The sequence below is a fragment of the Myotis yumanensis genome, unplaced genomic scaffold (assembly GCF_028538775.1).
Source record: "Myotis yumanensis isolate MYYU_CA2020_CCGP unplaced genomic scaffold, mMyoYum1.0.hap1 SCAF_1, whole genome shotgun sequence".
NCBI lineage: Eukaryota > Metazoa > Chordata > Mammalia > Chiroptera > Vespertilionidae > Myotis > Myotis yumanensis.
Window position 1 is genome coordinate 86,784,091 of NW_027223752.1, and position 25,512 is coordinate 86,809,602.

Sequence of the window (25,512 nt, forward strand, 5' to 3'; positions counted from 1 at the left end):
CCCATATTATATTTTCAAAGTTGATTTTTCCCCAAATACAAGCAAAAGTTTATTTAGAAAGTCACAGAGGTAGAGGAAGTGAGCCATAGAAGAAATGGGTTTAAGAAACAAGTTAAAGTGGCAAAAGAAGGAGCCTTGGCTCACAGATGATATTTAAGTAATTTCAGTAATTAATTAATTATTTGCAAATGTGAACAAAAGCACACACACACAAATATCAAATTATAGTTCTAAGTTCTATAAAGGACACTTGACTGAGTTAAGGAGATGGGGAAGGCTTCGAAAGGAATGCAAGTCTGTGTAGGGCACTAGCATGTAAAGTATGAAAATCTAAAGCAGGAATGGGCATGAGTAAGAAGTGCTACACAGGGGAGATGGAGAGATAAGCAGGAGTTGGGTCATGCAGTTTTGTTATTTATGTTAATCATGTACTGTTTTATCTTAAAACAACACAAGGCCTTCTTGATGAAAAATACGAAAGTTAGGGTGATGTCATAATCAGATATATGTTTTTTAAAAGGTGTATATAACTATATCGTGGAGTTTGAAGTATGGAGAAGTGGTGATTGGATAGTCCAGGAAAGAAATTATCAATAATTCACAAAGGTGGAGGTGATAGAAGCCCTTCTCCTTAGATCTGGGTAATAAAGGGTTCATTGAGAAATTTTAAAAATGATAAAATAACCAATTTTGCATTTTAGACCATTTTTTATTATTCCTATGTGACAGTAATTCTAGACAGTGTTGGTGATTAAAATAGTTTACTCACTTGGTATACCATTGGAAATGATAGACAATAGCTTGGATCAGAGAGTCAGCCATTTATTCATTCAAAAATATTTCTGAGTATGATCTATGTCTCAGGTACTGTGGAAGACATGGGAATGCATTGGTGAACAAAAAGATAAAAATTCCTGCCCTTAAGGAGACTACATTTTTGCAAGGGGTGATTGATAATATTAAATATATCTTTAGCATCTTATTTGGTGGTAAATTTTCTTGATATGCCCAAGAGGAAATGTTAATTAAGGAGTTAAAGGTAATCTGTTGGTAGGTAGCTATGTTAATCATGAGTACAAGAAGAAGGAGCTTATGAAGGGAGTATAGAATGAGAAGAACCAATTTAAATCCTAGCATTGAGATGCTCTAACATTTAATATCCAGGTAGAGAAAGATGATTATTTTTTAATCTATTGTTTAGATGATTACAGATGTTCCTCTTTTTTCTCTCCATAGCTCCCCTCCACCCAGTTCCCACCCCACCCCAAGCCCTCACCACCTCCCCCCACTGTCCTCATCCATAGGTGTAAGATTTTTGTCCAATCTCTTCCTGCACCCCCACCCCCTTCCTCCTGAGAATTGTCAGTCTGCTCCCGTTCCATGCCCCTGATTCTATTACATTCACCAGTTTATTCTGTTCATCAGATTTTTTTATTCATTTGATTTTTAGATTCATTTGTTGATAAATATGTATTTTTTGTCACTTTGTTGTTCATAATTTTTTTATCTTTACCTTTTCCTTCTTCTTCCTCTTCTTAAAGAATACCCTTCAGCATTTCATATAATACTGGTTTGATGGTGATGAACTCCTTTAGCTTTTTCTTGTCTGTGAAGCTCTTTATCTGATCTTTAATTCTAAATGATAGCTTTGCTGGGTAGAGTAATCTTGGTTGTAGGTTCTTGCTATTCATCACTTTGACTCTTTCTTGCCATTCCCTTCTGGCCTGCATAGTTTCTGTTGAGAAATCAGCTGACAGTCGTATGGGTACTCCCTTGTAGGTAACTAACTGTTTTTCTCTTGCTGCTTTTAAGATTCTCCCTTTGTCTTTTGCCCTTGGCATTTTAATTATGATGTGTCTTGGTATGGTCCCCTTTGGACTCCTCTTGTTTGGGGTTCTCTGTGCTTCCTGGACTTGTAAGTCTATGTCTTTCACCAGGTAGGGGAAGTTTTCTGTCATTATTTCTTCAAATAGGTTTTCAATATCTTGCTCTCTCTCTTCTTCTGGTACCTTCATAATTCGGATGTTGGTAGGCTTGAAGTTGTCCCAGAGGCTCCTTACAATATCTTCATATTTTTGGATTCTTTTTTTCTTTTTGCTCTTCCAGTTGGGTGTTTTTTTGCTTCCTCATACTTCAAATCTTTGACTTGATTCTTAGGATCCTCTAGTCTACTGTTGAACCTTTGTATATTACTCTTTATTTCAGTCAGTGTATGCTTAATTTCTGACTGGTCCTTTTCCATTTTTTGGCATTCTCACTAAGATCCATGAAGGTCTCACTAAGTTCCTCGAAGGTTTCTAGAAGATTCTTAAGTAACCTTATAACTGTGGTTTTGAACTCTATATCCAATATTTTGCTTTCTTCCATTTCTTTCATTTGTGACATGTTTCTTTGTCTCCACATTTTGTCTGATTCCCTGTGTTTGTTTCTATGTATTGGGTAGCTGCTAAGTCTCCTTGAGTTGATAGAGTGGCCTTGTGTGGTAGGTGTCCTATAGGGCCCAGTGTCTCAGCCTCCCCAATCACCTGACATAGACATTCTTGGTACACCCCTTTATGGGCTGTGTGCATAGTCTTATTGTAGTTAAGCCTTGATTTCTGTTGGTATCACTGGGAGGAATTGACCTCCAGGTCAATTGGCTGTGAGGACCAGCTGTGTCTACAATGGAAGAGCTGCTGTGCAGGAGACACCCTTATGGGGCAGGACTTGCTTCAATGGGGCTTTGGTGCTCACTGAGTCTGCCCCTTGAGTGTGTCACTTATGGATTTGAAGAGTTGTAATCTGGTATGTTCTCTCACTGACCACTGGGTACACTGGCTTTTGGGTCTCCAAGGAGGTGCAAAGTTAGCCACTGCCTGGGGCCACCCCACAGGAGCTACAGAGAGATCTGCAGATTCTTCCTCTTTGTATCGGGTTTGGAAGTGCCCAGACGAAGTCCAGCTATGAAGCAAGGCAGGCTGCTGCAGTCAACCTTGGGCCTTCTTTTGATAGCTTTGGGGCTCCCTACCTAGCTGCTGCCTGTTTGACAGATTTTAGGCTGAGAAAGGACAGGCCATTCATATGCAAAGCTGCTGTGCACAGCTTGGGTGGGGTTGTAAATTGGGTGGGGTCTCAGTGAATCACCAGGGAGGAGCAAACAGCAATGGCTGCCAGTCAGCCCTGCACCAGAGAGGTCCCAGCGCAGGAACAATGACCGCTGCAAGCATCTCCGTCTGAAAGAAAGCTGCCCTCGTGTTCTTGCCCTGATGTCAGACAGTCCAGTTTCTCCCTGTATGTGTCTGGGTCCCCCAGAGTCTTGCCCAGAACTGGAGTTCAGAGCAAGTGGGAGTTTGTATCTCCCTCCCGAATAAAAAAGCAGCACAACTGGGTGCCAGCTTGTTCCACGCCTCCGCACCTACTACCAGTCTCAATGTGCTTTCTTCTTTACTTTTCTGGTTGTAGTACTTCCACTCAGCCAGCTTTCCCGTGGTTCTTGATGATAGTTGTTCTGTCTTTTAGTTGCAATTTTGATGTGGTTGTGAGAGGCCGCATGTACAGGTGTTTACCTATGCCACCATCTTGGTTCTGTCTCAAAAGATGATTCTTTAGCCGAACCGGTTTGGCTCAGTGGATAGAGCGTCGGCCTGCGGACTCAAGGGTCCCAGGTTCGATTCCGGTCAAGGGCATGTACCTTGGTTGCGGGCACATCCCCAGTAGGGGACGTGCAGGAGGCAGCTGATCGATCTCTTTCATCGATGTTTCTAACTCTCTGTCCCTCTTCCTTCTTCTCTGTAAAAAATCAATAATAAAAAAAAAAAGATGATTCTTTAAATGAAACAGAGGAGCAGTTAATTAGATATAAGAGCACATGAAGAACTGATATAAACATTGTAAGATGATTAAGAGATCAGTAACTCAAAGAAATTTGATCATAGCACCAGTGCTTTAAGGATTCACTGTTTCTTACTTAGAAAATTTTGAAATTGCCTTGATTGAATATTTCTGTTTTTCCATTAGAAAGATGGACAAGACTCTGGAATAGCTAGGCTAATCTTCCTGATTTCCCCAGCACCTTCTTACTAAAAATCCTTCAGTGACTTGTTTCTTATGAGATGGAGTAAAAATTCAAAGGCCTGACATTTAGCATGCTCCATGATTTGGTCTCAGCTTTTCTTTTCAACTGTGAACTCTATGTGAACATGAACATAAGCCTTCCCCTACTACCTGGCCACTTAATTGTGTCCCTTCAATATATATAATATTTGCTTATAGCATTTCATTTTTCTGGAATTCCCCTCCTCAATCAGTGTCAGACCAATTCTTGCCATTCCTTTTCTAGAAAGTCTTCCTATGTTTACTCTATGAGTCATGGTAATGTATCAATACTCTAATATAATCAAGGATGGAGACTGTTTATTATGTGTTTGTGTGCCCCACAATATCTAGCTCACATCTCTATTTGTTCAATATTAAATAGATATTTATTGAATAGCTGTTATAAGCCAGGCACTGCCAAGAACCAAACAAATAGCTTCTGGTTGAACAACTGTAGTTGCTTCCCTTTTAAGTGCTGACATGAGCCCATTTGACAGAGTACAGAGCTTTAATATTTAGGTGAGATGGCACCTAAGCTTCTAGGGCTAATTTCATGCTCTTTTGTTTGTTTGTTTCTTACATGGCTCACGTTACTTTCCCTGGTGTCACTGTTTAAGAAAAGAACAATTTTTCTTTCCTTTGAAAATGATGAAACTTTCATATTTAAAGCCTCTCTGTGCAAGCTGTTGGTATGAACTACACAGCATCATGTCTGATAGTTAAATTTAAATATTAATGAAAACCTTAAACTTTATCTGGAATAGTTAATTTGGAATTTCAATTCATATTCACATCCTCATGCAAAAAGGAGAGAGAAGTAAGGGGGAACCTGTGAATTTAAAAGGATTTGTGAGTAAGATTCCCTGGCAGACGCACTGTTTGCAGACAAAGCTGCACAGATGTTACTTGTCTGTCACAAGGAATGTCAGCCTATAACTAGGCTCACTGATTCGTGTGTGTGTGTGTGTGTGTGTGTGTGTATATAAATTGTGTCTGACAAAGCTAACTCACTGCAAAACTCCATGGCAAGTGCCAGCCAATCTGCCATATACATACGGTTTCTGTAGGAGAATACCGGGAAGAGAGAAAGAAATAATGCTCTAGTCTGTGAAGTCAGTTTAAAATGAGGTAAAGTAAGTGTAGAATTAAGACTATCCAAAATCTGTGAATCTATTTTCTGATTAGTAAATGGCATTAAAGTTTAGTTACATGGCATAAAATAGCAAATAGTCACAACTTATGATTTTCCATAACATAAAGAAAATTCTTAGGTAAATCTCCATTTGGAGAATGTATTTCTGTATCCCTGTGAATTCAACCATAGGAACAGCCTGCTGCTTTTCAATCTTTATATGAAAAAGCCCAGGAAAATATTCTTGAATTTAGCTCAACAGTGATTGATCTTGTCAGGAGAAAGTCAACCACACTTAGCCCCTTGTAAAGCAAACAGCTCGGCCGATATCTTAGTCAAGTTCTCTGTGCTGCTGCTTCAGCTGTCAAAGTCACTGGTGCAATGCAGCATTCAAGGTAATTTCCATTTAGTGGTATAAGCTGTTTTCTTCAATTTCTTGGCTTCTTTGTCTTTTTCCTTGCCCCCTATCCATCTAATACTATTCCCATGTCATGGGCACACTTACATTCTCCTCACCTTGCTGATCTGTCCCCACCTGTGTGGCATGCCTAGCACCCCGGTGCTGCCGATGCATTATCCATCCAGGGCTTTGTTGTGTGGTGACATTCAAGAGTAGACCTCAGCCCCGGGGCACCTGCCTGTGCCTGGGAACTCTCCTCTCAGGCAATTACTCAGTTGGATTACAAACGATGATAAGTTATTAAGGAGTTCTCATGCACAGGCCTTTATTTACCAATAGTTGAAATCACCCTGCTTGCTTCCAAAGTGTAAGAAACTAATGATGATGAAGCAAATAAAGGGGAAAGGCAGTCACTTTTGGTGGGACCAGTGCTACAAAGTAGAGCGTTAAAGTATCCCAGATAAAAATGGTGTCAATAGCCCTGGCTGGTGTTCAGTTGGTTGAAGTGTCATCCTTTACACCAAAACATGGTGGATGCTATTCCGAGTCAGGGTCCATACCCAGGTTTTGGGTTGCATCCCTGTTCAGGGAGCATGCAGAGGACAGTCGCTTGATGTTTCTCTCTCACATTGACGTTTCTCTCTTTTTCAATCAATTTTTAAAAAATGGTGTCAACAGACCCATTGGATCAATTTTCCAAACTAACATATATGTAGAGAAGCAGAAAAGAAGTATATCTAGCAGATATGACCATATAACCTAATTTTTAGGACCCTATCCTTGTTTCTAATCATTTAGGTTAAATAACCATCTTATTCACACTCGTGTCTCATCAATAAAATGCAGATTGGGTTTTGAAGAATGCCTGCACAAAGAAAGTTCTCTGTAACAAAACTATAATAACAGCTATAGAAAACTCCATGTTTCCATTTATAATCTGTAGACTGCTGCTTTATTAATTTGTTTGCAAATTTATTCTCTATGTAAATATTCACAGCAAATATGCTTTGCATAGAAATTCCTATTATTATCATGCTCTAACACTTGAAAAAGTGCATAATGACAGACTTATGTGTGTTGAGTGCATACAGGTACCAGTTGTTTGTGAGTTGCTCTCCACTGTTAGATCTAAACAAGCAATTTTAAAACAGAATGGACTCTTTCATTCTGAAAAAAAAGCTATCTGTAACAAGGAACCCTTAATTCTTTCAAATCCAGTCACCACAAATAATTATAACCATCCAGCAAAGAGACTCCATCTTGCCCTAACACCCTTTTTTCTCCTTTTCACAATCCCATTGCCCGTACCCGCAACACCGGCATTTTGGAGCCTGGCAGAAGATAGAATACATTAATTTAGCAGGTTGGAAAGTAAATGGCTTTCCTTTGAGGGTTCCTTCCCTTCCTTTCCCACATTGAATTCAGAGCCCTTCCTCCTCTACTTTTTTCCCACTTGTTAATGCACAGCCACCTCCCAGGGCAGCATCAATAAAGAGACATGGAGATCCTGTTTTGAGTTTGTTTACTCTCAGCCACAACTGGGAATATCATTTCTCACAGTATACAATGAAATTATGCTAGTGCAGGGGGAAAAGGAGATGAAAACTGTAATGCCCTGTGGAGTTCACTGAAATAAGAATGGATTGCACCCATGTAAATATATACCACACCTATTTATGTATTATAAACTATTCGCTATATGTCCCATATGGGAAGCTGGTTCAATAACATGCACAGGTAAGGATGACTATAAGGATGGCAATTCTGGTATATATATTTTTATATACCCACAATACTCATATTTTAATGTGTTATAGGTTTCCAGAAATGATTTGACATTAGCATATAGGTACTAAGCCAGCATGTCTATTTTCTTTTATACATATGTTTTGCAGTGATTCATCTCAGCAAGTGAGACAAATATTTTAAATATAAATATAGCTAACTCTTAGAAACACAGTTCACTCTTTGGGAAAAAAAATCTCTAAACACACTGACTATTTTCTCTCAGTAAAGACATCAAATCACAACTATTTTGGGGTGAATACCAAAAGATAAGAGATCTAATTAGTATGTACAAAATGTTTGTGGTATCTATGTGATGTTTTTATTCTGAATTGTCTAACTCCACTAGCATATACTCAGAGTATCTAAACAGTTCTCAGAAAGTTATAGTTAAGGTTGCTATTTTGGAAATATAGACATTATGAAGTTATCAAATCATTTCTGGAAACCTATAACACATTAAAATATGAGCATTACAAAATGTAATACTTGGAAATCTTTTAGGAAACCTGTGAAATAATCAACATTACTCTTATGTGTTTAATTTCTATGTTGAGGACACAATATTATCACTTATTTTTATTCCTTCTAAACCAAGATAAAGAGAATATCCATTGTCCAGTTCCTCCCTTTCCCAGGCAGGTTGTGGTGTCAAATGTTCATAAATAATATTCACAGCGGCTAGAATTTCTGTTCTCTAAATACTTTATTTTTTCATTAGAAATGATCCCAAATTCATCTTAAAATGCTTTTAAAATTAAGAAGTCAGAATAAATATAGCTCTAAAATGAAATGTAACAACTTTAAGTGTTGTAAAAAATTGTACAAATCCTATATTAAATAAAATTCCCAGAAACAAATCAACCCAGACACTCTCCAGCTACTTTTAAAAAGTTGCTATTATTCAGACACATAAATCTACATATATGAACTGAGAACACCATGAAAACTCCAATTTCTTCAGTTTCTGACCAAGAAAACATTCTTCTAAGTTTTATCGCAAATAATTCCCCTTGAGGGTAGCATTTCATAAATACTAACTGTCATCTCCCAATCTAATAGTGTCAGGGGTGGTGGGAACGGTACCAGGTGTTAGAATAGTGTGGTCAGACCGGACCTGGGGTCAGCAACCTCTGTAGTTGAGGAAAGAATTCAGAGCCAAGACTCAAACTATAAGAGAACATTTATTTGGAAAATCATTGAGGTAGAAAAACTCATTTGTAGAAGAAATGGGCTTAGAAAACAAGTTATAGAGGTAAAGGAAGGGCCCTTGGAGCTTAGAAGGGAGGAAGGTAAATGTGGTGGGTGAGCCTGGGAGGGGAGGAGCAGGGACAGAAGGGGCAGGCTCAAGCGTGGTCCCAGGAGGGAGAGCACTGGGTTCTCTGTTCTAAGGGTTTTGAGGACAGGGATTTTAGGGGAGCCCAGGTGAAGATCTCAACAGAATATTCATCAGCTTTCCAGGTGTGTCCTTTCAGGATCAGGGTCTCCACTGATGGATTGGTCAGCACCAGGGCAGGGAGTCAATAGTCAATGCTGCTGGTCCTAAGGTCAGCCGAGGAGGTCACTAGTTTGACTTTGCTTCTTTGGATCTGGAGCTGAAATACAACTCAAGTGTAGATGTTATCTCCAGGGAAAAAAGGTATGGGGGTCCAAACCGCATGACCATTTGATATGCTAGGGCAGGAAAGGTCTCCCTGGGAACGAGGTCCCACCCTACAATTGTCCTTTGCTCAGCACCCAGGCTGGTGGCCTCTGTACCTGGCTGGCCCTCTTCCTTGCTCTGATCATGTCCACCTGCCTACTGCAAGATTATTAACTTATACCTTCTGAGCCCTAAATATAAATGATCTTTCCATATTATAAAGAGATCATAATAGACTGCAAATTTCAAGTTGTTTGGCTTTCTAGCTATTACATTTTTTTAAAGATATGTAACAAGAGGGAATATTCTCTTATGGCCTGTGTGTAGATCATTCCAGCAGTGCAGCTAAACCCAGAAGATACTAAGTTCAACAATGTCAAAAAGCCATTGATAATGGCATTGGTATCAGCCTATTTTTTATAATACCACTCTATTTATGTTCTTCTATGGTAAAAGCATTTAGCTTTGTGATAAATAGGGTAATTAACAGCTATAAAAATGCAGAAGAAGCCAAAACCGGTTTGGCTCAGTGGATAGAGCATTGGCCTGCAGACTAGAGGTCCCGGGTTCGATTCCGGTCAGGGGCATGTACCTGAGTTGGGCATGTACCAGTGGGGGATGTGCAGGAAGCGGCTGATCGATGTTTCTCTCTCATCGATATTTCTGACTCTCTGTCTCTCTCCCTTCCTCTCTGTGGAAAATCAATAAAATATATTTTTAAAAAATGCAGAAGAAAATTTAGAAGTGATTATCTCCAATTTGTACTTTGGTATTTTCTGCTATCACAATTTTTGTACATTGAAATAAGATTCAATCATTACTGCCACACTTATTTTAAAATAAAACATGTAAAGACTGCCTGTCTTTTTCTATGCAGTTTCTTCCTTTAATACTCACAGTTACAGTTTATTACAGCAAAAGGATACAGACTGAAATCAAAAGGTATAATGCTGTTCCCCTATTGGTGCACTTGACAAAGCCTACTTGTCCTTCAAGAAGACCCAACTCTTTGTGGCTATTCTATAAAGCCGTTATCTCTATATGCTAATTAGATCTCTTCATTCTAAGTGTTCCCACAGATCTTTGTTCCAGGTTTAGGTAGAGCCCTGACCGTTGTGTAAGAGTCATCTTTCTTTCTAGTCTGTGTTCCTGACTGGAATATGTGCTTTGTGAAGGCTGGGACTATGTATTCTTAATCACGAAGGCTCAAACCATACCTGACATGTGATAAAATGCTCCAGGGAGATATAGGCAAAAAGTGCCCAGAGGTTTTTATTTAAATGTGCATAACACAAAGAATGTATTACTATACTTCCTTCTCATTGCTTTCAAGCTCTTTTTTTTGGAGGGCATGGTGTCTTCCATGGGAAAGCTGGAATAAATTGCAAGCATCTGCAGGGCAGGGAAATTGCCTTATCTGTGGCTTCTCAGAGCCCCGAATACAAGTGCTCCTGGTAGTTAGTATTGTAATGAGTCACTCATCTTTAAAGCAGGTCAAGGTCTCAACTGAAAATATCTTAGGCTCATCAATTATACGTGTTATATAATAAAGATAATTTTCATAATTTAATTCACTGTCCAATGATAGAAAAAGTATCAAACATTATTAAAAGTGCTTTTGCTATAAGTAATCCACAATTAAAGCAAAGCAAATAGATATATTAACAAAAGCATTGTGTCTTTATTGTCTTCAAAACATTTACTTATTCATTTATATGTCCAGTCATTTATTTTCTCAGTCAATGATTGTGATTTACAGGCAACCTACTGTGTGTACACAGTGCTAGTGTTTACAGTTTGCAGTGTTATGATGAAGACAAACTGTAAGGAGATAATTTCACAAATAATAAAAATACAACTACATATAAAAATTGCTGGTTGCTGGTTGCTAGTCTGATTTGTCAGGGATGAGGGCAAATTGGGAGGGTCGGGTAGATAAAGGAAGAAGTCATTTAAGCAGGAGTCCAGAAGTAGGAGGAGAGATTGCCAGTCAAAGGGCTAAAGGGAGAGAAGAGAGAAGGGTGGGCCATTAAGATAGAGGGACTAATGAGATAATGTCCTAATGCATGGACATTTCACTTGAGGCAAGAACAAGGTGAGTGGGATGTGACAAGGGAGCAGTCAGGAGATAGAAATTGAGAATTAGACAGGAACCAATGGAAAATAAACAGTATTCATGAGGTTGTCCTTCTTCAAAATCATCATTTATGTTTATCATTCTGAAAATATTTTAGGCAACTATAAGGAAATTTCTAATTCTGAACCCTAAAAAACTTTATTTTTTTTGGTAATTATTCTATTTGCTAATTATTTATTTACATGGATTGCCAGTAACTAATTTTTAAGGGATTAGAAACTGGAAAATTCAGGAGCCAGTTTTGGAAGTTTGTGACTAAGTAGGTTTGGTTCTTAGAAATGGGAAGATGAGAGTGGGTGTAATGCAAGTTTAAAGAGGCAGAGCCAAGCCTAAAGAGTGGTTACTCCCAGTGTACTCTATTTACCAAACCAAAAACAATCTTAGATTTGTTACAAAAAAAAAAAAAAAATACAAGGGCAGGGGGAGATTAGCTCAATAAGCCCTGAACAAGTGGTGGCGAGAAACTGACCCTAACTGCAAGACTGTACTGTAGGTTTCACAAAATAGGAGATCTCAGCGTAAACTCCTATCCCTAGCTTCTCTATGTAAATAACATAGGTGACAAGCTGCTGTTTTTTGTTATAGTGTAACTAGAGGCCCAATGCACGAAATTCATGCAAGGGGCTTGGCCCTTGCAGCCCCTCGCAGCCTCTGCCGGCCCTCGCAGCCCCGGCTTCATTTGAAAGGTTGTCTGAAAGGACATCCGGAAGGTCATTCAGCTGTTCAATCTAATTAGCATATTAGCTCTTTATTATATAGGACGCCCATATTTAGCGTATCAACAGAGTCCAAGGCAAGATATATCACTATGGCAACCATAACTACATAATCTGTAGTCAGAAAGTGGACATTTTATGATATGTATAATTTTATTGAGGTGGTAGTTTCACACAGTTCTCAGGGTCGGTTAGCAGAGATGGGGTAGGAGGAAGAAAGAAGGCATTATATGCTGTTTATCATACTGTGTGTAGGTTGGTAGGCATTGTCTCTATACAGCTCATTTCCTCTACTTTATTCTGCCATTATTCAAAGATGGTTATCTGTCAGAAAAGCATGGCTTTGGCATTATGGGGAGGAGGTTGGTTACTGACAAATGTTTTTCATTGTCTTGACTTTCTATGTTATCCTGAATTGATTGTAGGAGGCTTTGTACAGATTGCTAGGCATTATCATGCATTTTCTTTTTAGTGTTATTCTTGGAACACTTCAGTTGAGAAATAATTACAAATTTTCATCTCTTCATCTTTGTTTATTTATTTATTTATAAATAATACACTGTAGGAGACTTGAAATATCTACAAGTTATTCATGGTATAGACCTATGCCATATTAATGCATTTTCTCTGTTTGATGGATTAATGTAGAGATGATTAATATATTTGTAAGTGGTAAGTTACTAGGAATATTATGGAAAAGGATTGAAGAATTAAGAGTCATACTGTTGATTATACAACCTTCTGGAGAAGTTTAATTTTTCTACATCTTTGGTCAAAATCAAACTTGTGAAAAAGGAATTTTTCACTTTGAATTAGTGAATTGCATGTATCAAGAGATTCACAACTCGAAAAGCAATATTATTATAAACTTTTCTTACATTAATAGAAAGTATCAAACCTTTTCTTTAGGAGAGGTTCTAAATTAAAATAAAAGACTTTTGTAGTAATTTACTATTTAAAATCTGGAAGTTCTAGTTAAGCATATGAAAAGCAGGTGAGGATATTTACAACTTTTATATTTATAACAAGTATACACAAAATTATTTCCTTTTCCTCAATATCAATGACTTATTCTCTCAACAACTCATGAGCAAGTATATTCTGAGGGAAAGATGAGGAAAGATAAATGACTTCTAAATATTTTTCTTGACTAGAAGGCCCCCCTTTTATTTACATTCAACTTGCATTTGATGCCTCATTAACATATGCCCTTATTTATCTTTTCATTAGCAGTGATTCATAGCAACTTAGAAAAAGACAGACAGACACTGTAAGCTTTCTTGCACAATAGGGTAGAGGACAAAGTTGTCTTGTTTGTATAACTTTAGCCTTTTTGATATTACTGAGGAGTAATAGAGCACCCTCACATAGAGCAACCCTGAATTATAGACAGTAGGATGATGAATGAGCAATTCATCCAAAGCTTCCTTTGGATAGGCAAACAATCTTAGACCTGTGTGTGAACTTCTCCCCAAGCAGCTGGGGAATAGGTCGAGTCAATGTCATTCTTTCTCTGAAAGTACTTTCTGTTCTAGGCGTAGGGTCTTTTCAAGGCAGCAAGAAGAATCACACAGATGACTCAACGTCATGCACAGGTGCTGGTTGGATTCAGTCTTTAGACCTGGGATTATAGCCTATTCAGATCATCAGGGTGATGTTAAAGAATCCCCGTTGAGGATCAAAAACAAAGCAAGCACTCTCCTTTTCTTTTTTCCAGTTGGTTTTCTATGATCATTTTTAAGTATAAATGTTCTATTATTTTCCTAAAATTCATAGTCAACTTATTGCCCTAGATCCTGATTTATCAACTATTTCACTTCTCTTTGTGACATTACTAAACTATCTTTTTCACTTTTATTATCTTCACTTATAAAAATTGGGATAACATAATCTAATTCACAGTGATATTTCCATGATTAAAGAGATAACGCATGGGACAATATTTGGGACAGGGAAAGTTGGTCCTCTTCCAAACATAAATCAGAGATTCAGCTTGCCTGAGCCTTTTGTTCTTATTCCTCAATGGTTTCTGGTATATAAACTATTAAAGATAAAACCTAACTAACATATCTATATGAAAAACTAGAACTCCATTAAGCAGTTTTAGGCCAAGTATTTTACGGTCTGCTCTAAGAGTTTCCTAATTCTCTATCATGGCCCTATTTTAGGTCGATGGGGGATATACGTCTTCCCAAGATTACAACAGAAATTGGAGAAGTTAGAAGCAAAGTGAAATCTCCAATTCTTCATCATCAGGTAATTTACCTATTGAAGGCTCTTTCTGAATCTATGGGGTTGAACTAGATTTTCCTGATTCATTTTGAGTTATTAAAGAGAAACAATAAGAAGTTGAAGCAGTACTTCCAAATTTCTTCATTATGTTGGGTAATCATTTAAAGGTGGGACCAAGTGCTTTTCCATGTGTAAATTCATAGCCTGTTTTAGAAATCAGTAGGGAAACAAATGAAACAAATGCTCTGATCAGAAAAAAAGTTGGAATGTATTTGACTTCTTAGGGTATTTTTTTCATAATCAGACATTTTAAGACAATGAAATTTGAATGACAGAAGACAGAGTGTGGTCAAAGTCTCTATATCACAAATTATGTTGAAAAAAATATAGACAGAATTGTCATTCTAAGGTAGGAATATTCCTTTAACTGCTTTTATTGTATGAGCTTAATGATACCTAAAATTCCATTAGATCAGAAAACCCAGAATTACTTTGCATTGAATGTGCTTTGAACCCATAAATGTACAGTGTCTAGGATCTAGTCATTATTTAATAATTTTTAAATAAATCAGTGAATTATTGAATGGGTATTTTGTGCATTTATTAATTCTGAAGCTCCTTATAAAGTCATGGTTATGAGAAGTTATAGAAAGGTGAAATAATTTGTAAATACAATATCTATTTTTTACTTCATGAACCATTTCCTCTAGAATTTTCTCTACACTAAAAAGTGCTCAGAATTAAAGTACTTTCATTTAAAGTTATAATTTATAAATATGTAACAAGAAATTCTAATATGTCATCTCCCTTCTTCCTTCTTTTTCCTAATTACCTTCCTTTTCTTCATCATTTAAAATGAACAGATGGGCTGTTTCAAAGTTTTTGCAAATCTACTTGCTGAACAGTCTTACAGACTAAGCAACAATTGGAAATGAAATCCAACAGTTGTTTTATGGCTCTGCCATCAACTGGAGCAATAAAACAATTCTGTGGGAGCATATCTGCCACTTGAAAATGTGATTGTGCCATTTCCCATCTCCTTTTACTTTCATAAGTGATGATTTCCTTCATAATAGATGATTTCTTCTTGTTTCTCCCTCTCCTTTCTTGTCTTTGTCTACATATGCAGTGGTTTCAAATTCTTTTAGCTGCAGAAACTTTCTTAAAAAATATACCTTATGTATATTTCTAGCTAGGATGGCAATTAAGGAAAAGTAGTGGGTGGTGAACTCCCACCTTCTTGTTTTAAACTTCTATAGTGGCCTCTGCGTATCCATGGAACACAATTGTGAAACCACTGAGCTGAAAGTTTAGCTTTTCCCTAAAGAATCCAGGTCTGTAGTTGACATTTTAATGTAACTTTTATAGCAGAACTTGCTGACTTCATAGTTATGACCAATCCTTCAATATTAATAATTGATACAATTTTTAAAGTCATTTGATAAACTGAAAACAAAAAAATCATACTGTAGCTTATTTGCTTATATGATGTAGGATTCTATCAGCTGTGCTTATTCTGAAAATAAATACAGAGCTTTAGAAGAGGAAATAATAGGGAGGTTCTTGATAATTTAGAGCATAAATATAAATGAGATATAAAGAAATATTCCTCTAGGCTAGTAATCTGAATCTTTCCCAAAACAATAACTCTAAAAATTCTCAACCTCTGACAGTTGTCTGATAGTCCATAGAAAATTTGTAGGATGCTCCATCTAGTTCACATTATGCAGGTGTCCACATTTTTTAAAAAATCGTAATTGGCACTAATTAAGACCATTGTTGGCAGCTTCAGCAAAAAGGCCAGACACTGAGTGGGCAGGAAGAGCTGCTTGGCCTCTCAGCCCCAGACTTCCCGGCAGGTCACTGCTGAATTGCATTAACAAAGCTAAGTTATTCTTGCTCTTTTAATTCTGTAGAAAGAGAAACTCAATTTGCTTTTACTAGCAAAATAAACAATTCCAGTAAATTTATTACTACACATTTATTACATGCATTGGGAGGTCCAGACCCAGGATCATCTTTGACAATAAGAATGGGTGAAAATATTGTGCCTTCCGTGTGGCCCCTATGAAAAGGCAGTGCAGCTGGAGCCGGCACGAGTTCTGCACAGTTAACACCCACCCAATTGACAGGGCTGGTAATTCTTATTAAGTGTGTGATGGACCAGTGTCAACTTTTAGGCATAAATCTTGCTTTTAGGACTTGCTGCAAATACCTTTGTTATAGCCTTTGTATTTTAATATGATATGTGATTAATATTTGCCACCCAACCCACCCGTGATTTTTATATTGTTTGTACATGAAAATAAGGTTGACAAATAAACTTATTGTTTTGGGATTCCCATCCTGAACAGTATTTCATATTTCCAGTGTTGCTAGATTATAATCAAAGAAGATTCTTCTTAGTTGAGAAAAGAGCAAGAATATGTCTATATAGGTCAATCAATGTGAAAAGGATGCTTCGGGTTGCTTTTCAGTCAGTATATTTACAAATTATTCAGTGTTACAGACTTACATTCAGGTTTACACTCAGATGCAGGCCTGGGTTGGGGGTAAGGGGAAAACAAAGCTCTGAAGTGGGTAACTAGTCAGATGAAGGTTTGCAATTTTGTTAGGAATAATGGAGAAGCAATATCAAGAGAGCTGAGGGGTTAATGAACACGGATGTGGCTTTCATTTGCAAATTTCTTTTCATTAGATGAAACAACATTTGCCAGAGTTGGTACTGGTATCCACACACCCTGGCCTGCATCTGCATGCAAATGGCTTCATCAGAGGCCAGATCTGTGCACAGTGATGAGCTGTATAAGGCACTCACAGAGCCTCTGCTTCGTGGGCTGCTTTCTTGCTGTGTCTGTTTCCCGTTCAAAAATAAGTGCTATATTTTTCTTTCCTGTCACATTATTGAAAAATGGGATAGTTTGAGAACACAAAGAGGTGAGGGCAGTGGACTGTTAATATATTTGTCTTCTTTTACTTATTCTTACAGGCCGCAGATTGGAAACATCTTTTCTATTTCTACGCAAAATTAAATTTTCTCAAACTTATCTGGCAATTATCAAGATTAGTGTGTTTGTGGTTTGCCATTTATTGAATGCTGACAGGAGGAAGGACCTTGTGTCAAAGATATCACTGCATGTACAGGGTGGGGCAAAGGTAGGTTTACAGTTATTTGTATTGAGAATAATACAATAATTAATAAATAAAAATACAAGAATATCCCCTGTGCTTTGCACACTCACAGCTATAAACCTATGTTTGCTCCACTCTGTACACAGAACTTGGCCTGTCTGCTCTTTCTACCTAGGTTGAACCAGATCTCTAAAACTCCCTGTGCTTTTACTTTATGATTCAAGACTTACTGTTAAGAACAGTCTCCGTTGTGAGAGAAAATAATGCAAGATGTTCTTAATATTTGATTAATGAAATCCTGGAGCATCATTAATTCAGAATATATCTAGGGAATTTTCATCCTTAATCAGTTAATGTGCTAATTGCACTGGTTTGCTCTCAACTATTGCCCATTTATTTTAGATAGAAATCATAGGTGCATGGTTTGAGGTAATGCTAACTCTGTGGGTTCTAAACTAATAAGAGCAATCTATCTATAATAATAAAAGACCAGGCGTCACGACCAGAACGACCAATTGACCAGTTGCTATGAGGTGCATTGACCACCTCTAGGTACCTCCCCCAGCCCGCAGGCTTCCATCACTGGATGGCCAATGGAGAACCATGGGAACGGGGCTGGGTGGAAGCGGAGTGGGACTGGGGACTGGACTCATGGGGCGGTGAGCAGCTTCACGGAGCATCCCAGGGCAGCGAAAAGCATCATCGCTGGGCGGCAGCATTGAAGAGCCTCCTGGGGCAATGACAAGCAGCATCACGGAGCACCCCAGGGCAGCGGCAGCATCGCGGAGTGTCCAAGGGCGGCGGCAGCATTGTGGAGTGTCCCGGGGTGGCGGCGAGCAGCTTAGCAGAGCGTCGCAGGGTGTCGTGGAGCGTTGCAGGGCAGCAGACATAGCTCTGATCACAGGCTAGGCCTAGGGAACCCTACACATGCACAATTTCATGTGCTGGGCCTGTAATAAATAAATAAATATATATATATATATATATATAAGCCTAAACGACCAAATGACCAAACAAGTGGTCAACCAGTCACTATGACATGCACTGACCACCAGGGGGCAGACACTTAATGCAGGAGCTGCTCCCTGGTGGTCAGTGCACTCCCACAGTGGGAGTGCCACTCAGCTGACCGACCCAACCCATCCCAGCGGCCCACAAGCCTGACGGCAGCCACTCACTCCCTCAGTAGTCTTGCAGGTCCAATCTCCGGAGAATGGGCCAGGCACCGCCTGCACGATCCCGACATATGTCCCCTTTTTCCCCCCATTGACCTCATCTAGCCCACCCCTGCTTCCCACCCTAAGCCTTTACCACCCTATTTTCTGTGTCCATGGGTTATGCATATGTGCATACAAGTTCTTTGCTTGATCTCTTCAGACTCACTCACACTCCCTTGCCTTCCCTCTTTTTGTATTTTTATTGACACAGAAGATTTCTTTAAATATTCTGGACATAAGCTCATTTTCAGAAATATGTATTGCAAATATGTCCTCCTAGTTAGTATCATGCCTTTTAGTTTTCCTAAGAATATCTTTCAAAGAAGATTTTTAAATATCACGAAGCTCAATTTATTAGTTGTTTCTTTCTATTATTGCTTTTTTTGAACTCTAATAAATATTTGACTTACCCAAGGTGATAAAGATTTTCTCCTAGAAATATTATAGTTTTTATTATATGTTTAGTTCTAGATTTATTTCAGGTTATTTTTTATGTGGTGTAAGGTAAGATTTGAGTGTTTAGTATTTTTTCTTTCCTATATTGATATTCAGTTCTTCCATCACTATTTTTGAAAAAAACAATATCTTTTTACTATTGAATTGCCTAAGCAACTTATCAAAACTCAAATAAATATATATTTATTGCCTTATTTCTAGAGTTTTTCTTTTGCTCCACTGATCTGTCTCTCTTTAAGCCATTACCACATTGTTTTGATTTTGTAGTTTTAGAGTAAGTCTTGAAATCAAGTAGTATAATGCTTTCACTTTTGTTCTTTTTTTAAAATCAAAATTGTTTAATTATTCTTATTACTTTAAATTTTCACATAAATTTTAGTCCACTTATTAATTTCTACCAAAAATGCTAAAATTTTATTTATAATTGAGTAGATTCTAGAGTTCAGTTTGGGGGGGAATATATATTTCAATAATATTGAATATTCTGATTCATCAACATGGTATTTCTCTCCACTTATTTAGCTCTTACATTTTTCTCAGCAACATTTTATAGGCTTCATTGGGCAGGACTTACAAAAACTTTGCTAATTTACTTATAAATATTTTATGATTTGGGATGTTGTAAATATATTTTTTAATTTTTCATTTCCATTTTTTTCTAGGATGTAGAAATATAAATTACTTATGTATATTGGCCTAGCAGTCTGAAAACTGACTAAACTCATTTATTATTTTTTAATTAAAATTATTCATTTTATTGTGTAATTTTTAAGCATGTAACAAGCATGACCTCATTGTAAACTTACAGCAATACTTGAGATAGTTTATGTTATTATTATTTTCAGCAGTTCTTTGATGTATAAACAACTGGATATATTTAATGTGAACAATGTGCTTAATATGCACATATGCAAACACTCATGATACCATCACCACAATCAAAGTAACAGAGATATCTAATAGCCACCAAGCACCCTGCTATCTCTTTTTCGAGTAGAAGGGTAAGAAATACAACAGGAGAACCACATTCTTAACAAATGTTTATGTACATATACTATATTTTTAACTCTGGGCACCACCCTGTGGTACAGGAGATATTTAGAGCGTATTCATCTAGCATCACTGAAACTTTATACCTATTGAATAACACCTCTCCATGCCCCCTACTCCATAGCCTCTGGCAACCACTATTTTATTCTCTGCTTCTATGAGCTTGACTATTTTAGGTACCTCATATAAGAGGAATCGTGCAATATTATCCTTCTGTGCCTGGCCTATTTTACTTAACATGAGAAGTGTTGGTAAGATTGTGGAGAAACTGGAGCCCTTGTACACTGTTGGTGGAAATGTAAAATGGTACAGAAACTATGGAAAACAATATGGAAGTTTCTCAAATATTTAAAAATAATCCAGCAATACAACTTTGGCTATATATCCAAAATAACTGAAGTCAAGATCTCGAAAAGATACCTGCACTTATGTTCATTCTAGCACTATTCACTATATGCAAAATATGGTAACAACCAAGTGTCCATCAACATATAAATGGATAAAGAAAATGTGGTATATACATGCAATGAATATTATTTAGTGTTAAAAAAAGAAAATTCTGCCATTTACAATATCATTTTAGTCCTTGAATTATATGTTTAGTCTTAAACCGAACTTGCATTCTTGACATAAACCTTACTGGTTTTTATTTGCTAATATTTGGTGAAAGCTTTTTTGCATCTATGTTCATGAAGGTGTTTATGGGATGTTTTAATTTCTTATAATGTCTTTGTCTGACTTTGGTAACAGGGGAATACTTTGCTTAGAAAATTCACTGAAAGGTTGTCTTTCTTTTCAATTATCTTTGAATATTTGACAAAATTGATTAATTTAGACAACCGGGCCTTGTCTTTTATTTGTGAGACAGTTTTAATTAAAATTCAATTTCTTTAGTAGAAACATGAATTCTAAGATTTTCAATTTCTTTTGGAATCAGTTTAGTAGTGTGTCTTTTAAGGAACCAAACTATTACAGCTGAGTTTTAAATTTTATTAGCATGACTGTTATGTGATCATTTTATTATGCTTTTAATGTCTATAAAATATGCTATAGCCTATCTTTCAATGACAGCATTGTTATCTCGTTTTCTCTCTTTAAAAATAAATCTAGCATGGGGTTTATCAATTTTATTGGTCTTTTGCAAAGTTTCATTCATTTTCTACATCCTTTGTCTACTTTCTATTATATTTGTTTCCCCTTATATCTTTAATATTTTTCTAATTTTTCTTACTGTGTGCTTGATTTGTTCTTCCTTTTTAGGTTATTCGTGTGAAAATTTATATCATTGGCCTTAGACCCTTATTTTCTCTTCTAAGTATTTAAAATTCAAATGACATTTTTTCTATATACATTGCTTTAGCATCATCCTGCACATTTTGACATATTTTGGTTTCATTTTTGTTCAGTACAAAATATTTTCTAATTTTTTGTAATTTTTTTGAACTATGATTTATTTAAACTTGTGTTTTATAATTTTCAGGTACTAGGGATTTTCTATATATTTTTTCTGTTACTGACTTTTAATTTCAATCTGGTCAGAAAATGTACTCTTATTATTTTAATTTTCTTAAATTTCTTGATCCTCATGGTCTCTCTTTATGAATATCTCATAGGTTCTTGGAAATAATGTGTATTCTGAGGATGTAGAGTGGAGTATTTTATTATGTCAGTTAGACAGTGTTGTTTAGTTCTATATTGTTCCATATTTTCTGTCAAGAGTGTTAAAGTCTCCAACTGCAATGTTGGAGATTGTTATACTCCAACATTGTAGTTGTTTGGGAATATTTGTTACTGGGTATATCCACACTTAGAACTTTTTGGTTCTCTTAATGAGTTGACTCTTCCATCATTGAATTATTCTTTTCTATTCTCATAATACTCTTTGTTTTAAAGTCTACTTTTTCTGATATTTACAAAACCCTTCCAACTTTCTTATGTTTGCAAGTACTATCTCTTTTCAAGATGTTACTTTTAACTTATCTCCCTGTTTTCCTCCCTTCCTCTCTCTTTCTCTCTCTCAACTGTGAGGATACAATGAGAAGGTGGCCATCTACAAGCCAGAAAGTGGGCTCTCACCAGACACCAGATTTGCCAGCACCTTGATCTTGCACTTCCCAACCTCCAAAACTGTGAGAAATAAGTGTTTATTATTGAAGCTACCTAGTCTATAGTATTTATTATAGCAGCCATAACTGATTAAGGCAGGAGCTAAGGCATAAATGTGGAGAATGCAGTGGTTTCTGTAAGAGATTTGGAGGCAGGAGAGAGAATTTTAGGATGGTAGTTTGAGCAGAAAACTTATGAAGGGAAGGGTTTTGACCTGTACCTTGTCTGGAAAGATAGTTTATGAGCTTTGGCATTATGAATATAAGCATGTTGATAGAAATAAAGAAATACAGATCGTATTTTAGCAGTAGCTAGTTGTTTTGGTTTTCTTTGATGATATTAGTTTTCTGACGTAGAGAAGTGGGGGTTAAAGCTGAAAATCTATATTCACAAAATTCTGGTTTCAGAAGGTGACCAAAAGACTGTGTAATCTAAGCTAAATTTATAAATGAGGAAAATGAGGGACACAATTGTTTGATGTCCAGTGCATGGCTCAGATTTTCCCGAATTCTATTTTGCCTCTTAAGAGTTTGGTATCTAGGAGTCATACTCCGGAGAGTCCTAATCACTTTGCCATATGTTCACATTTGATTTAGTAAAAAAAAAAATGGTCATGACTGAAGGTTTTTGAGGAGGGAAGTAACATGATGAGAGTTACACTGAGGAAGAGTCCTCTGACAGCTCCCTGGAAGATGGATTAGAGTGTAGAGAGCCTGAGGAAAGAAAATGAGTTATGAGTTGATTTAACAGCTCAGAAGAGTAATAATAGTCTACACTATAATGATGACAATAGTACTAAGAAAGAGATGGAATATATATATATATATACACACACACACACACACATACTGAGTGGCCAGATTATTAGGACCACCTGACGTTTGTAGACAAATTAGCTATAATTTTGCACTGAAGTTGCTAGAGGCCCAGATCATTATAAACATCTAAATAGCACAGCATACCTAAGTATCATTGCTGATCAAGTTCATCCTATCATGTTGATGGCGTATCCCAATGGAGATGGCTTCTTCCAACAAGACAATGTGCCATGTCACGGTGCTTGTATTGTGCAGGAGTGGTTTCAAGAACATGAGGGAGACTTTACCTTGGTTAGGTGGCCCCCACAATCACCAGATCTCAATCCAATTGAGCATTTGTGGGACAAAGTTAAAAGAGCCATCAGGCAGCTGGTTCCACAACCATCAAATCTCACAGAACTGGACAATGCTATTCATCAGGCATGGTGTCAGATTCCTCGCATCACCTTTCAACATCTCATGGAGTCAGTGCCAAGAAGAATTGCCACAGTATTGAAGGCAAAAGGTGGCCCAACGAAGTACTGATGGGGTGGTCATAATAATCTGGCCAGTCATAATAATCTGGCCACTCAGTGTATATACTCACACACATATTTACCAAACTGCTTAGTGCTATAAATTGAATGTGAGTGTCCCACTAGAATTTATACATTGGAACCCTAATCCTTAATGTGGTGGTGTTTGGAGCTGGGGACTTTCTTTCCACTATGTGAGCCTACAGGAAGAGAGCTGTTGTCTGGGAACCAGGAGGAAGCCCTCACTGGACACTGAATTTTCTGGCACCTTGATCTTGGATGTCTAAGTCTCCACAATGGTAAGAAATAAATGTTTGTTGTTTAAGCCACCCAGTATATGGTAATTTGTTACAGCAATCCAAGTTGACTAAGATATTAGGGTAGAAGTGGCTGGATTTATTGTCTGAATGTGGGATACGAGAGCAAAGGACCAGTGGACAATGACTTGGAAATTTAGAGTCATGGTGGTCTAGAATAAGGCAGCATTATTAACAGAAATAGGCCAATCTCTCTCTCTCTCTCTCTCTCTCTCTCTCTCTCACACTCTCTTTCTCTCTCTTACACACACTCACATCCACACACACACAGAAACAAAATCACTTTTAAAAGCTTTATTTCTGCTATGAGAAAAGCATTTTTCAAAGAGCTGGATCAGCATGACAGGCTAGAAATCGTAACATGTAAACCATTCCTCTGGATCCATCACCCAAGAGGGCCAGCTGTGTGGACAAGATATATCAGATGACAAGTCAGACACTCAGAGGAAGAGGTATAGCACATAGCAAAATGAATGAGTAAAAAAGAGCCTAAGCTGTAGTCAAACGTGCTAGATTATAATTATTTTAAAAATTAGAGCTGAAAGAGACTTTGTGATTCCACTTAATATTTTCTATATTTGGAAGCAATACAAATATAAAATTATATATATATATATCTGTATATATATATATATATATATATATATATATATATATATATATATATCACCTATCTATCTCTATCTATCTATCTATCATCTATATCAGTGGTTCTCAACCTGTGGGTCACGACCCCTTTGGGGGTCGAACGACCCTTTCACAGGGTCTCCTAAGACCATTGGAAAACACATATATAATTACATATTATTTTTGTGATTAATCACTATGCTTTAATTATGTTCAATTTGTAACAATGAAAATAAATCCTGCATATCAGATATTTACATTATGATTCATAACAGTAGCAAAATTACAGTTATGAAGTCACAATGAAAATAATTTTATGGTTGGGGTCACCACAACATGAGGAACTGAATTAAAGGGTTGTAGCATTAGGAAGGTTGAGAACCATTGATCTATATTAAACTGACTGAATTTGACTAATTGGTCTGTATTGTGAAAAACACATACACAACAACACAAAAAGAAACAAAAAAACTTGCTCTAGAAGCAATGTATCCTCTCAGGTTTTTTTTGTTTTTTTCATTGTTTTGAGGATTTTAAAGTCTTTATTGTTGAGTATTACAGATTACCCTCCCCCATTTCTCCCCTCCATCCTGTTCCCACCCCACCCTAGGCCTTCACCTACTATTGTCAGTTTCCATGGGTAATGCATATATACATATAAGTTCTTTGGTTAATCTCTTCCCACCTATCCACCCTCCTTCCCTCTGAGATTCATCAGACTGTTCCATGTTTCCAAGCCTCTGGTTCTATATTATTCATCAGTTTATTTTGTTCATTAGATTCTTTGTTTGTTTTGGTTTTTTTTTAGATTCAATTATTGATAGATACTAGTATGTATATATTGCCTTTATATTGTTCATATTTTTTACCTTTCTAAATTTTTCTTCCTCATATTTTTATCTTTTTTTCCTCCTCTTTCTCCTCCTCCTCCTCCTCCTCCTCCTGCTTCATGAATACCCTTCCCTTCAACATTTCATATAATACTGGTTTGGTGGTGATGAACTCTTTTTGCTTGTCTGTGAAGCTCTTTGTCTGACCTCCAATTATAAATAATAGCTTTGCTGGGTAGAATAATTGTATTGTAGGACATTTCTTTTCATTACTTTGAGTATTTCTTGCTACTCCCTTCTGGCCTGCAAAGTTTCTGTTGAGAAAT